This window comes from Cetorhinus maximus, unplaced genomic scaffold (genome assembly GCF_964194155.1).
Source record: "Cetorhinus maximus unplaced genomic scaffold, sCetMax3.hap1.1 HAP1_SCAFFOLD_3318, whole genome shotgun sequence".
NCBI classification, from domain to species: domain Eukaryota; kingdom Metazoa; phylum Chordata; class Chondrichthyes; order Lamniformes; family Cetorhinidae; genus Cetorhinus; species Cetorhinus maximus.
Genome location: NW_027599235.1, coordinates 14,852 through 29,452, shown reverse-complemented (window position 1 = coordinate 29,452; position 14,601 = coordinate 14,852). Strand labels below are relative to the sequence as shown.

The window sequence follows — 14,601 nt, the reverse complement described above, 5'->3', positions numbered from 1 at the left end:
TACAGAACAGGAACAGGTGAGAATGACAGACGCATCTGTCAGAATGAGATAGAGAGAGAATATCCCTCTGCACCGTCCCCATCAAACATACAGCACGGGGTTAGATACAGAGTAAAGCTCCCTCTACACTGTCCCCATCAAACACTCCCAGGACAGGTACAGCACGGGGTTAGATACAGAGTAAAGCTCCCTCTGCACCGTCCCCATCAAACACTCCCAGGACAGGTACAGCACGGGGTTAGATACAGAGTAAAGCTCCCTCTACATCGTCCCCATCAAACACTCCCAGGACAGGTACAGCACGGGGTTAGATACAGAGTAAAGCTCCCTCTACACTGTCCCCATCAAACACTCCCAGGACAGGTACAGCACGGGGTTAGATACAGAGTAAAGCTCCCTCTACACCGTCCCCATCAAACACTCCCAGGACAGGTACAGCACGGGGTTAGATACAGAGTAAAGCTCCCTCCACACTGTCCCCATCAAACACTCCCAGGACAGGTATAGCACGGGGTTAGATAAAGAGTAATGCTCCCTCTACACTACATGAACGAGGGTTTCAGTAGTCGATGAGCTGAGACCGGGGTGGTTCTGGGTGATTTTACAGAGTTGTGAAGAGGCCGTCTTGGTGACGATGTGGATATGAGGTGGGAATCCCATCTCCAGATTAAACACAACCCCAGGGTTGTGAACAGTCTGGTTCAGACTCAGGGAGTTCCCAGGATGGAGTCGGTAACTCAGGAATGGAGTTTGGAACAGAGACGGAAAACAACAGCTTCAGTCTTCCCGATATTTAATCAGAGGGAATGAGGGAGAATTTCCTGAGGAAGGGTTTGGTGTATTTTGGGTATCAGTTGTGTGTGCGTGTTTGTGTGAGTTAAGGCAGTCATACTAACTGATCACATTCCATCATTGTATCTGCTGCAGAATTTCATAAAGAAATCTATCGAGAACAATCCTCGGGATTACTGGATCGGACTAACAGATCGAGAGAGTGAAGGAAACTGGAAATGGGTGGATGGGAGCCCAGTGAGGTGAGTCCCAGCGTCGCATGGAGAGAGAGAGCGGGACAGTGGGATTAATTTGGGGATTGATACAGGGCTATGGGGAGAGAGTGGGGCAGTGGGATTAGTTTGGGGATTGATACAGGGCTATGGGGAGAGAGCGGGACAGTGGGATTAGTTTGGGGATTGATGCAGGTTTATGGGGAGAGAACGGGACAGTGGGATTAGTTTGGGGATTGATGCAGGGTTATGGGGAGAGAGCGGGACAGTGGGATTAGTTTGGGATTGATGCAGGGCTATGGGGAGAGAGCGGGACAGTGGGATTAGTTTGGGATTGATACAGGGCTATGGGGAGAGAGCGGGACAGTGGGATTAGTTTGGGGATTGATACATGGCTATGGGGAGAGAGCGGGAAAGTGGGATTAGTTTGGGATTTGTACAGGGCTGCTGGCAACTTGTTGAGTCTGTACAGGAATGTGTTGGATTTTTATCGGTATTTTTTATTTCCTCATTTCCCAGTTTTACCCGATGGGAGCAGGGTCAAGCGAATAATCTATTATTATGAAGACTGCGCTATTTTCAGAACCAATGACTGGAATGATGTCCGTTGCACCCGTTACTTCCCTTTCATCTGTGAGAAAAGGGCCCTACCCAGCGTCGAGGCAGCTGATATTGAGAAATATTGTTCCTGAAGAGAGGCTGGGACACAGAACGAGAGTGTCAGGATTGTCCAAAGATCCCCAGCCCCTCCTCCCTTCCCCACAATCCCCGACTGCCCGAGGCCATGTCCGAAAGGTGAAAGTTCATCTGTTCCTCTTCTCCCCCAGGAGGAGCCTCCCGCAGCGCCACCAGTGGTGGGAGGCAGGAATGACAGTGTGACGGTTGACATTGGAAAACCCCATTATAAGTCCAGACAGGAATCCGGTGAAATGTTACAGGCCGGAAGTCCTGCATTTCTCTAGCACCTTTCACGAACTCAGGAGATCCCCAATGTGCTATTGCAGCCAATGAACTTTGCAGCCAAAAACTTTGTTTTCATAGTTGTCATGTCCAAAACGAGGCATTGAATTTGCGTGCAGTAAGCTCCCACTGGACTCAGGATTGAAATCGTTCACATCGGAAATAACCTTTGGACATTTTCTTCTCCGACTTTGGAAATCATGTGAACTAATTTTCATCTCCGTGGTTCTTGTACTGTTACTATCCATAGTTGTAAAAGTTTCCTTTTTCTGTCCTCCATTACTCTGTGTTTGAGTGTGTGTGTGTGTGTGTGTGTATGTGTGTGTGTGCATGCACGCACGGGGGGTGGGGGTGTGCGTATGTGCATCTGTGTGTGTGTATGTCTGTGCATGTACATCTGTGTTTCTTTGTCTCTGTGTGTGCGCATTTGGGCTTTTGGGCATGTGTGTGTGCAAGTGTGTGTGCATGTGTTTGTGTGTGTGAATGTGTGTGTGTGTGCATGTGTTTGTGTGTGTGAATGTGTGTGTGTGTGTGTGTGTATGCGTGTGAGTTTGTGAGTGTTTGTGTGTGTGAGAGAGAGCTTTAGAGTGTGTGTGTGGCCCAGAGTGTGACATTATGAACACTCCTTCCCCGGGTTTTAAATGTAAATAAACTAACCCAAGTTGCTCACAATGTAAATTTGCTGTGAGTGATTAGTAAAGTGGATCAGACACACTGAGGGTTTGGGAAAACACACCACAACATTCTTCACAAAGAATTCAAAACACCTTCTGCGTACGAACAGTTGGTGAGAGACAGAAGTACAGTGTGCCTGTCCCTCTCCTGTCCAGAACAGTTCGTTCTGAGGAACCTACCAACTCAGACACATGTAGAAGATCTCCAACTTTATAATACTGCTCCTAAATTCTCAATTCCTTCATACACCAGCCTACGTACTTTTGCTGTAACCATTCCTCTCCCTATGCTCTGTTAAGATGCAGCAGATGATGTGTGCCAGGCGGATCAAATCCACGAGGGAATCCTGATCATGTGGTCACAACTGTTTTGCAATTTATATTTTAATTCGAGATGCCTGCCCTGAATTCAGTAATAATAAGTCCACCAAGACTCTAGAGATTTTTTTACTAACCTAAATTAAACATTCATTAACAAAAGAAATGATTGTAAGCACATACACGGGTCGACAAATTACTACTATAATAACTCCAAAAAGCCCCTAATTAATCGAGCTTCCAGCTACACCCCCATTAAGGCAACAGGAAAAATCAATTAGACTTTCAAACAGATCCAGGCAAATCATGACAATACGCTGGACAGTAGAATCCAAAGTGTGTTTTTCCCAGCTTCAGTTTCTGTGGAGAGCAGCTTAATGCTGGAGGCTTTTCACACTTCTGGGAGATCTTGCAATGCCTTTCCCTCTGACACACAGCTTCTTCTCCTTTATACACGTTTATCCCTTTTAATGTCAATCCCATTGTTCCCAAAAGTCTTTGGATCTTTACCTTTCTCATAATATAAATCTCTTTATGGTGCTAATACTATCAGTAACCATAGGGAAAAATAAACACACTGCTTGGCCTCGCTTCTCTGGCAAGGCGTGCACGTCTCTTTGAAATTCAAACTACTCTGATTTATCTAAAAATGCAAATTCTCCTCACCGCACATTCTAAAACTTCAGCCATGTTTACCTATTGAGCATTTCAAACTGAGCTTCTTTTCATGAATCTCAGCCTCCAGACCAGCTGTCTCCAAGCCGATTAAACACAGAGAAACTGTCCAAACCCCACTATTCACCTACTTTTACAATAAATCACAATAACATTCTGAGAATGATTATATTTCCATTACAGCTCTTTGCCGGTGTCTCCGAGTTTTTATTTATTGGTTCATGGGTTGTGGACATCCCTGGCTTGGCCAGCATTTATGCCCATCCCTAATCGCACTTGCTCAGAGGGCATTTAAGGGTCAACCCCATTGCTCTGGGTTTGATGGGGGTGGTCTGCATCTCGAAACTTACAAATTACAAAAATGGGTTGTAACAGTTGTTTCAAGTTTCCGTCTGGGATTTGAATTTGAAGCCCTCGGCCTTTACCCTTGGCTGTGACATAATAAGGTTACATTCAGATCGGACATGGTCTTACTGAATGGTGGGGCAGGTACAACGGGCTGAATGGCCTCCTGCTGCTCCTGGTTCCTATGTTCACATGTTCGTATGGACGTACCTACACTCACTGCCTGGTCGGTGAAGGCAAGGCCTGACCTCAATGCTCACCGGGAGGACCAATGGGAAGAAAAACCTTCCACTTTGGAATAAAATGACAAGTGATATTTGCTGCCAGGTTATTGGTTAGTGTTTCCAGGAGGTTTCAGAGGATCATTCAGTCTGTGTGTGTGTCAGTGTCTGTTTGTGTGAGTGTGTGTCTGTGTGTGTGTCAGTGTCTGAGTGTGTGTCAGTGTCTGAGTGTGTGTGTCTGAGTGTGTGTCAGTGTGTGTGTCAGTGTGTGTGTGTGAGTGTCTGTGTGTGTGTCAGTGTGAGTGTGTATCAGTGTGTGTGTGTATGTCAGTGTGTGTGTGAATGTGTGGGTGTGTGAGTGTGTGTCAGTGTCTGTGTGTGTGAGTGTCTGAGTGTGTGTCAGTTTGTGTGTGTGTCAGTGTGTGCATGTGAGTCTGTGTGTGTCTGAATGTGAGAGTGTGAGTGTGTGTCAGTGTCTGAGTGTGTGTGTGTGTGCGTGTGAGTGTGTGTCAGTGTCTGAGTGTGTCTGTGTGTGTGTCAGTGTCTGAGTGTGTGAGTGTCTGTGTGTGTGTCAGTGTCTGTGTGTGTGAGTGTGTGTTGGTGTGTGAGTGTGTGTCAGTGTCTGTGTGTGTGTGTGTGTGAGTGTATGAGTGTGAGTGTGTGTCAGTGTGTGTGGGTGTGTGTGAGTGTGTGTCAGTGTCTGTGTGTATGAGTGTGAGTGTGTGTGTGTGTGTGTGGGTGTGTGCGCGTGTGAGTGTGTGTCAGTGTCTGTGTGTGTTGGTGTGTGAGTGTATAGACCTTTTCCAGTTACAACAAGCAGTCGAGATGCTTGTGAAATGATTTTGAATTCTGCCGATGTTCCTTGAAGCCATGTTGGCTCTCCCTGTGCTTGGCAAAAATGTAAAGCCTTCGGCAGCTGCTGTACATGGTTAACTGAACCACTTTGTCACACAGGTCTAAGGGGAAGTGGCATTACAAAAATGAAGAAAATAGAAACAGTTTTGAGGAAGTTTACGCCCTGACATTGAGTCTGAGGAAAGATTGAGACACATCTGAGAGAGAGAGAGAGAATCAGACAGGACAGGAACGGAGGAGAGAGACCCCCTCAGACACAAACCATGGAGCAGGACAGCGACTACATGAATATCAGACACATCAAAAACAACACGACAGCCCCCAGTGAACGTAAGTTAAACTGTTCAATGGAGGGAGAGAGAGAATTAAAAAGAGGGACAGCGAGATAGAGAGAGACAGAGAGAGGTGGAGATGGAGAAACAGAAAGAGAAAAAGAGCAAGAATGAGAGAGAGGTCAACAAGAATAAGAGAGAGATTGAAAGAGAGAGTGAGAGAGACACATGCATAGAGAGAGAGAGGGAAAAACAGAAAGAGAGAATAAGAGAGACAGAGAGTCAGAAAGTGAGATAGAGTGTTTGGTAAAGATAGTACATGGGAAGCTTTACTCTGTATCTAACACCATGCTGTACCTGTCCTGGGAGTGTTTGATGGGGACGGTGTAGAGGGAGCTTTACTCTGTATCTAACCCCGTGCTGTACCTGTCCTGGGAGTGTTTGATCGGGACAGTGCAGAGGGAGCTTTACGCTGTATCTAACCCCGTGCTGTACCTGTCCTGGGAGTGTTTGATGGGGACAGTGTAGAGGGAGCTTTACTCTGTATCTAACCCCGTGCTTTACCTGTCCTGGGAGTGTTTAATGGGGACGGTGTAGAGGGAGCTTTACTCTGTATCTAAGCCCATGCTGTACCTGTCCTGGGAGTGTGTGATGGGGACAGTGTAGAGGGAGCTTTACTCTGTATCTAAGCCCATGCTGTACCTGTCCTGGAAGTGTTTGATGGGGACGGTGTAGAGGGAGCTTTACTCTGTATCTAACCCCGTGCTGTACCTGTCCTGGGTGTGTTTGATGGGGACAGTGTAGAGGGAGCTTTACTCTGTATCTAAGCCCATGCTGTACCTGTCCTGGGAGTGTTTGATGGGGACGGTGTAGAGGGAGCTTTACTCTGTATCTAACCCCGTTCTGTACCTGTCCTGGGTGTGTTTGATGGGGACAGTGTAGAGGGAGCTTTACTCTGTATCTAACCCCATGCTGTACCCATCCTGGGAGTGTTTGATGGGGACGGTGTAGAGGGAGCTTTACTCTGTATCTAACCCCGTGCTGTACCTGCCCTGGGAGTGTTTGATGGGGACAGTGTAGAGGGAGCTTTACTCTGCATCTAACCCCGTGCTGTCCCTGCCCTGGGAGTGTTTGTTGGGGACAGTGTAGAGGAAGGTTTACTCTGTATCTAACCCCGTGCTGCACCTGTCCTGGGAGTGTTTGATGGGGACTGTGTAGAGGGAGCTTTACACTGTATCTAACCCTGTGCTGTACCTCTCCTGGGAGTGTTTGATGAGGGACGGGGTAGAGGGAGCTTTAGTCTGTATCTAACCCCGTGCTGTACCTGTCCTGGGAGTGTTTGATGGGGACGGTGTAGAGGGAGCTTTACTCTGTATCTAACCCCAGGCTGTACATGTCCTGGGATTGTTTGATGGGGACAATGTAGAGGGAGCTTTACTCTGTATCTAACCCCGTGCTGTACCTGTCCTGGGAGTGTTTGATGGGGCAGTGTAGAGGGAGCTTTACATTGTATCTAACCCCGTGCTGTCCCTGTCCTGGGAGTGGTTGATGGGGTTGGTGTAGAGGGAGCTTTACTCTATATCTAACCCCAGGCTGTACCTGTCCTGGGAGTGTTTGATGGGGACAGTGTAGAGGGAGCTTTACTCTGTATCTAACCCCGTGCTGTACCTTTCCTGGGAGTGTTTGATGGGGACAGTATAGTGGGAATTTTACTCCGTATCTATGTTTATCCCCAGAAGCCTTGAGCTGCCTGGGCCCTGTGATGCAGAGAACTCTCGTTAAACCTCTCCTCCTATATATCTGACTCTCACTCTCTGTCTCTCTCCATTTCTCTCCCTCTTTATCCGGCTCTCTCTCTCTCTGTCTGTCTCTCTCTCTCTCTACCCTCCTTAAGACGCTCCTTGTACCGATCTCTGTGTCTGAGCTTTTGGTTTCCTGTCCCTAATATCTCCCTGTGTGACTCGGTCTTCGATTCTCTTTGATAAGCCTCCTGTACCGTGCGCTGGGATGTGAAACGAGGGATATAAACGAGTAACGTGGTTGTCGTTTCTCTCGATAAGGGAGGTAGATACGTCACCATTGTCTGTTCTTTGCAGTTACACAGGCTGCTCAACATGGGTCAATCTTTACTTCTCTATTCCAGGTAAAACTGGGCAGGAAACAGCTGGAGGAAGAAGATCAATAACTTCAACACATCTTGGCATCGCCTGCTTCATTGTCTTAATCATCAGTTTGGCTATTGCAATAGGGCTAGGAGTCCAAGGTAGGAAGCTGAACCTCACATTGAAACTGATACAGTGAGTGAACGGCAGCAATACTGAACTCCTTTATTTTCTCACCCTCTGTCCGTAAGCAGGGGTGTGTTCATATTGGAAATAGGCTGTGGTGCGTTTACCCAAACCCTCAGTTTGTGAGGTCAGATTTTAAGGGAGAAGCAGCAACATCTCTCTAGGTTTAAATCAGCAGTGTAGTTTATTCATACATTCAAACCCGGGGGGGTCATCACAACTTCATACACACACATAAGCACATAACAGGAACATCGGAAAAAGCTTTTTTACGGCTTTCAATAACTTAATCGAAGTTGTTTGGTTGAAGAAGGGCCACTTTTCAAATAAAGCAAAAGCAAAAGTTTACGATCCCTTTCAAACACGACACAGCCAATGATATATCACACACTCCTCACTGTAACACCCTGATAAATCCCACACCCCTCACTGTATCACCCTGATATATCCCACAGCCCTCACTATAACACTCTGATGTATCCCACACCCCTCACTGTAACACTCTGATATATCCCACACCCCTCACTGTAACACCCTGATACATCCCACACCCCTCACTGTAACACCCTGATACATCCCACACCCTTCACTGTAACACCCTGATACATCCCACACCCTTCACTGGAACACTCTGATATAACCCACACCCCTCACTGCAACACTCTGATATATCCCACACCCCTCACTGTAACACTCTGATATATCCCACGCCCCTCACTGTAACACTCTGATATATCCCACACCCCTCACTGTAACACCCTGATATATCCCACACCCTTCACTGTAACACTCTGATACATCCCACACCCCTCACTGTAACACTCTGATATATCCCACACCCCTCAATGTAACACTCTGATATAACCCACACCCCTCACTGTAACACCCTGATACATCACACACCCCTCACTGAAACACTGATACATCCCACACCCCTCACTGTAACACTCAGATATATCCCACACCCCTCACTGTAACACTCTGATATATCCCACACCCCTCACTGTAACACTCTGATACATCCCACACCCCTCACTGTAACACTCTGATCTATCCCACACCCCTCACTGTAACACTCCGATATATCCCACACCCCTCACTGTAACACTCTGATATATCCCACACCCCTCACTGTAACACTCCGATATATCCCACACCCCTCACTGTAACACTCCGATATATCCCACACTCCTCACTGTAACACTCCAATATATCCCACACCCCTCACTGTAACACTCTGACATATCCCACACCCCTCATTGTAACACTCTGATAAATCCCACACCCCTCACTGTAACACTCCGATAAATCCCACACCCCTCACTCTAACACTCTGATATATCCCACACCCCTCACTGTAACACTCTGATATATCCCACACCCCTCACTGTAACACTCTGATATATCCCACACCCCTCACTGTAACACTCTGATATATCCCACACCCCTCACTCTAACACTCCGAAATACCCCACACCCCTCACTGAAACACTCTGATATATCCCACACCCCTCACTGTAACAGTATGATATATCCCACACCCCTCACTCTAAAACTTTGATATATCCCACACCCCTCACTGTAACACTGATATATCCCACACCCCTCACTGTAACACCCTGATATATCCCACACCCCTCACTGTAACATTCTGATTTTTCCAGCACCCCTCACTGTAACACCCCGATATATCCCACACCCCTCACTGTAACACCCTGATATATCCCACACCCCTCACTGTAACACTCTGATATATCCCACACCCCTCACTGTAACACTCTGATATATCCCACACCCCTCACTGTAACACTCTGATATATCCCACACCCCTCACTCTAACACTCCGAAATACCCCACACCCCTCACTGAAACACTCTGATATATCCCACACCCCTCACTGTAACAGTATGATATATCCCACACCCCTCACTCTAAAACTTTGATATATCCCACACCCCTCACTGTAACACTGATATATCCCACACCCCTCACTGTAACACCCTGATATATCCCACACCCCTCACTGTAACATTCTGATTTTTCCAACACCCCTCACTGTAACACCCCGATATATCCCACACCCCTCACTGTAACACCCCGATATATCCCACACCCCTCACTGTAACACTCTGATATATCCCACACCCCTCACTGTAACACTCTGATATATCCCACACCCCTCACTGTAACACCCTGATATATTCCACACCCCTCACTGTAACACTCTGATATATCCCACACCCCTCACTGTAACACCCTGATATATCCCACACCCCTCACTGTAACACTCTGATATATCCCACACTATCTCTCACTCCGGCTCTATCTCTCAGTTCTACAGATGAACAAGGAGTGCGGTGATGCTGACCCCCTGAACCGGACCTTGGCTGTTGTCCCATGGAACGTTGCAGAGCTGAATGGAACGTTCCAGAAATTGTCCGAGACAGCGCGATTGCTCTGCCCAATGCTCCGAATCTGTTCCGGTGAGTGGGAGCTGCCGGCCGTACTCCTGCCCCCTCCCGCAACATCCCACGCTCTGCCCCATTGGGATCACCCCCACCCCTTCTCTCCCCTGCCCCCCACCCGCTGTCTCCCCACCCCCACCCCCACCCCCACCCCCACCCCCACCCCCTGTCTCCACACCCCCACCCCCTGTCTCCCCACCCGCACACCCTGTCTCCCCACCCCCACGCCCACCCCCTGTCTCCCCACCCCCACACCCTGTCTCCCCACCCCCACCCCCACACCCTGTCTCCCCACCCCCACCCCCACACCCTGTCTTCCCACCCCCACCCCCTGTCTCCCCACCCCCACACCCTGTCTCCCCACCCCCGCCCCCACCCCCTGTCTTCCCACCCCCACCCCCTGTCTTCCCACCCCCACCCCCTGTCTCCCCACCCCCACCCCCTGTCTCCCCACCCCCGCCCTCCCCATCCTTCAGTCAAGGCCTTAATCTCCAAACGGGTGAAGTCCGCACTATCCCGGCCTCTGCCTCCTGGAGTTTGGGACAGGCGAGGAGATGAATCGATCGGGGGGGTGGGGTCTGTCCGACAGATTGAAGGGATTGGATAAGGTGCAGGCGGGCCATCCAAGCTCGAAGCCTGAGGTCTACAGGTGAAACCACGGCGACCGGATCCGAGGCGTTGAAAGCAATAAAGAGATTTGATTGGGTCGATGGGGAGAAACTATTTCCTCTGATCCGGTGGGTTGTGAGGGAGCCGGGGAGGGGGAGTCGAGAACAAGGGGGAAGGAGGTTAAAATTCGAGCCAGGACGTTCAGGGGGGACATCAGGAAACACCTCTTCACACAAAGGGGAGCGGAAATCAGGAACTCTACCCCCGCCTCCGAAATAAACTGTGGGGGCTGGAGGTCAAAGGGAATCGTCAAAACTGAGATTGAGGGATCGTTGTTGGGGATGGAGGGTCGCGGAACCGAGGGAGTTAAGGTACAGAGCAGATCAAATAGAATGGTGTAAAATGCTCGAGAGGGGCTGAATGGCCTCCTCCTGTTCCTCTGTTCCAGGCTCGAGAGGGGCTGAATGACCTCCTCCTGTTCCTGTGTATCAGGCTCGAGAGGGGCTGAATGGCCTCCTCCTGTTCCTTATGCCCCGATATATTTCTCTGAATTAAGTCTGTATAATTTTGCAGAGTCTCTCTGCACGAGCGGCTGGAAAGTTCATAATCATCATTGCTATAGATTCTCAACGAAGAGCAAGGATTGGAACTCGGCAAAAGTACATTGTGAATCCCTAAATTCACACCTCATCATCATAAATACAGAACAGGAACAGGTGAGAATGACAGACGCATCTGTCAGAATGAGATAGAGAGAAAATATCCCTCTGCACCGTCCCCATCAAACACTCCCAGGACAGGTACAGCACGGGGTTAGATACAGAGTAAAGCTCACTCTACACTGTCCCCATCAAACACTCCCAGGACAGGGACAGCACAGGGTTAGATACAGAGTAAAGCTCCCTCTACACTGTCCCCATCAAACATTCCCAGGACAGGTACAGCACAGGGTTAGATACAGAGTAAAGCTCACTCTACACTGTCCCCATCAAACACTCCCAGGACAGGGACAGCACAGGGTTAGATACAGAGTAAAGCTCCCTCTACACTGTCCCCATCAAACATTCCCAGGACAGGTACAGCACAGGGTTAGATACAGAGTAAAGCTCCCTCTACACTGTCCCCATCAAACACTCCCAGGACAGGTACAGCACAGGGTTAGATACAGAGTAAAGCTCCCTCTACATCGTCCCCATCAAACACTCCCAGGACAGGTACAGCACGGGGTTAGATACAGAGTAAAGCTCCCTCTACACCCTCCCCATCAAACACTCTCAGGACAGGTACAGCACGGTGTTAGGTACAGAGTAAAGGTCCCTCTACACAGTCCCCAGCAAACACTCCCAGGACAGGTACAGCACAGGGTTAGATACAGAGTAAAGCTCCCTCTACACCGTCCCCATCAAACACTCCCAGGACAGGTACAGCACGGGGTTAGATAAAGAGTAAAGCTCCCTCTACACTGTCCCCATCAAACACTCCCAGGACAGGTATAGCACGGGGTTAGATACTGAGTAAAGCTCCCTCTACACTGTCCCCATCAAACACTCCCAGGACAGGTATAGCACGGGGTTAGATAAAGAGTAATGCTCCCTCTACACTACATGAACGAGGGTTTCAGTAGTCGATGAGCTGAGACCGGGGTGGTTCTGGGTGATGTTACGGAGTTGGGAAGAGGCCGCCATGGTGACGATGTGGATATGAGGTGGGAATCCCATCTCCAGATTAAACACAACCCCAGGGTTGTGAACAGTCTGGTTCAGACTCAGGGAGTTCCCAGGATGGAGTCGGTAACTCAGGAATGGAGTTTGGAACAGAGACGGAAAACAACAGCTTCAGTCTTCCCGATATTTAATCAGAGGGAATGAGGGAGAATTTCCTGAGGAAGGGTTTGGTGTATTTTGGGGATCAGTCGTGTGTGCGTGTTTGTGTGAGTTAAGGCAGTCATACTAACTGATCACATTCCATCATTGTATCTGCTGCAGAATTTCATAAAGAAATCTATCGAGAACAATCCTGGGGATTACTGGATCGGACTAACAGATCGAGAGAGTGAAGGAAATTGGACATGGGTGGATGGGAGCCCAGTGAGGTGAGTCCCAGCGTCGCATGGAGAGAGAGAGCGGGACAGGGGGATTAGTTTGGGATTGATACAGGGCTATGGGGAGAGAGCGGGACAGTGGGATTAGTTTGGGATTGATACAGGGCTATGGGGAGAGAGCAGGGCAGTGGGATTAGTTTGGGATTGATACAGGGCTATGGGGAGAGAGCGGGACGGTGGGATTAGTTTGGGATTGATACATGGCTATGGGGAGAGAGCGGGACAGTGGGATTAGTTTTGGATTGATACAGGGCAATGGGGAGAGAGCGGGAAAGTGGGATTAGTTTGGGATTTGTACAGGGCTGCTGGCAACTTGTTGAGTCTGTACAGGAATGTGTTGGATTTTTATCGGTATTTTTTATTTCCTCATTTCCCAGTTTTACCCGATGGGAGCAGGGTCAAGCGAATAATCTATTATTATGAAGACTGCGCTATTTTCAGAACCAATGACTGGAATGATGTCCGTTGCACCCGTTACTTCCCTTTCATCTGTGAGAAAAGGGCACTGCCCTGCGTCGAGGCAGCTGATATTGAGAAATATTGTTCCTGAAGAGAGACTGGGACACAGAACGAGAGTGTCAGGATTGTCCAAAGATCCCCAGCCCCTCCTCCCTTCCCCACAGTCCCCGACTGCCCGAGGCCACGTCCGTAAGGTGAAAGTTCATCTGTTCCTCCTCTCCCCCAGGAGGAGCCTCCCGCAGCGCCACCAGTGGTGGGAGGCGGGAATGACAGCGTGACGGTTGATATTGGAAAACCCCATTATAAGTCCAGACAGTAATCCGGTGAAATGTTACAGGCCGGAAGTCCTGCATTTCTCTAGCACCTTTCACGAACTCAGGAGATCCCCAATGTGCTTTTGCAGCCAATGAACTTTGCAGCCAAAAACTTTGTTTTCATAGTTGTCATGTCCAAAACGAGGCATTGAATTTGCGTGCAGTAAGCTCCCACTGGACTCAGGATTGAAATCGTTCACATCGGAAATAACCTTTGGACATTTTCTTCTCCGACTTTGGAAATCATGTGAACTAATTTTCATCTCCGTGGTTCTTGTACTGTTACTATCCATAGTTGTAAAAGTTTCCTTTTTCTGTCCTCCATTACTCTGTGTTTGAGTGTGTGTGTGTGTGTGTGTATGTGTGTGTGTGCATGCACGCACGGGGGGTGGGGGTGTGTGTATGTGCATCTGTGTGTGTGTATGTCTGTGCATGTACATCTGTGTTTCTTTGTCTCTGTGTGTGCGCATTTGTGCTTTTGGGCATGTGTGTGTGCAAGTGTGTGTGCATGTGTTTGTGTGTGTGCATGTGTTTGTGTGTGTGAATGTGTGTGTGTGTGAATGTGTGTGTGTGTATGCGTGTGAGTTTGTGAGTGTTTGTGTGTGTGAGAGAGAGCTTTAGAGTGTGTGTGTGGCCCAGAGTGTGACATTATGAACACTCCTTCCCCGGGTTTTAAATGTAAATAAACTAACCCGAGTTGATCATAATGTGAGTTTGCTGTGAGTGATTAGTAAAGTGGATCAGACACACTGAGGGTTTGGGAAAACACACCACAACACACTTCACAAAGAATTCAAAACACCTTCTGCGTACGAACAGTTGGTGAGAGACAGAAGTACAGTGTGCCTGTCCCTCGCCTGTCCAGAACAGTTCGTTCTGAGGAACCTACCAACTCAGACACATGTACAAGATCTCCAACTTTGTAATACTGCTCCTAAATTCTCAATTCCTTCATACACCAGCCTACGTACTTTTGCTGTAACCATTCCTCTCCCGACGCTCTGTTATGATGCAGCAGATGATGTGTGCCAGGCGGATCAA

At 48.7% G+C, this 14,601-nt stretch overlaps 1 long non-coding RNA gene across 1 annotated transcript; it reads left to right on the top strand.

Annotated features, from left to right (window-relative positions):
* Window positions 1-11,354: 11,354 nt before the first annotated feature.
* Window positions 11,355-14,265, top strand: LOC144677940 (uncharacterized). Its single transcript, XR_013575876.1, has 3 exons — window positions 11,355-11,402; window positions 12,672-12,778; window positions 13,165-14,265. It is a non-coding gene; the product is annotated as an uncharacterized LOC144677940 (long non-coding RNA).
* Window positions 14,266-14,601: the final 336 nt, after the last annotated feature.